This window comes from Buceros rhinoceros, unplaced genomic scaffold, assembly GCF_000710305.1.
Source record: "Buceros rhinoceros silvestris isolate BGI_N320 unplaced genomic scaffold, ASM71030v1 scaffold18538, whole genome shotgun sequence".
In the NCBI taxonomy this organism is placed as follows: Eukaryota; Metazoa; Chordata; class Aves; order Bucerotiformes; family Bucerotidae; genus Buceros; species Buceros rhinoceros.
The window spans coordinates 12621-13421 of record NW_010425314.1 but is presented as its reverse complement, the minus strand read 5'-3'; positions in this window follow the sequence as shown (position 1 = coordinate 13421).

Genomic DNA, 801 nt, shown 5'->3' with positions numbered 1-801 from the left:
TTTCTGGGCATCCCCAGCAACAGGCTCAATGGGCAGCAAAGCTGAACCTCAGCCTGGCAGCCCCACTGAAAACCTCACGAGCCCCGAGGAAGGAAAATGTGTAAGGTGAAAGAGCTGGAAGGAGGAGACTTGCACGGGAAAGTGGGAACCACTGATCCGCTTTGGATGGCGTGTGGGGTAAAGCAGCTTTTAAGGAGGGGGTTCAGGGCTCAGCCTCGCGCCCTCCCAGACACACCACTGAAGAAAGAGTTGAGTCAAAGACAAGTCCTGCCACCACCCCACTCAGCCTCGCGTCTCTCGGCAGCCCAGGATGGTGGGATGGCGGGTGGGGTAAAGCAGCTTTTAAGGAGGGTGTTCAGGGCTCAGCCTCGCGCCCTTCCAGACACACCACTGAAGAAAGAGTTGAGTCAAAGACAAGTCCTGCCACCACCCCACTCAGCCTCGCGTCTCTCGGCAGCCCAGGATGGCTTAGCTGGCAGTCAGGCCTGGATGGGCCCTTTGTCCCTCGCCTTTCCACACACTGAATAACACACCAGCGCTTTAGAAGAGCCGTCTCCTTTCCCCAATAGGAAATGGGATTTCCGGATATGTGTCTGGACTCCACTACTCACCGTTCCTCTCTCCTGGTGTACAAAGCCCTGGCAGCGCACAGAAGGACAAGGTGAAGTGCAGGGGGCGCAGGCAGGGCGAGCCTGATGCCCTGCCACCCTCACCCCCGCAATCCCGCAGCTCTGCTGGGTGACACTTCAGGACAGGGAGAACTCAGCTCCTCTGAGCAAACCACACACCACAGAGGCTACA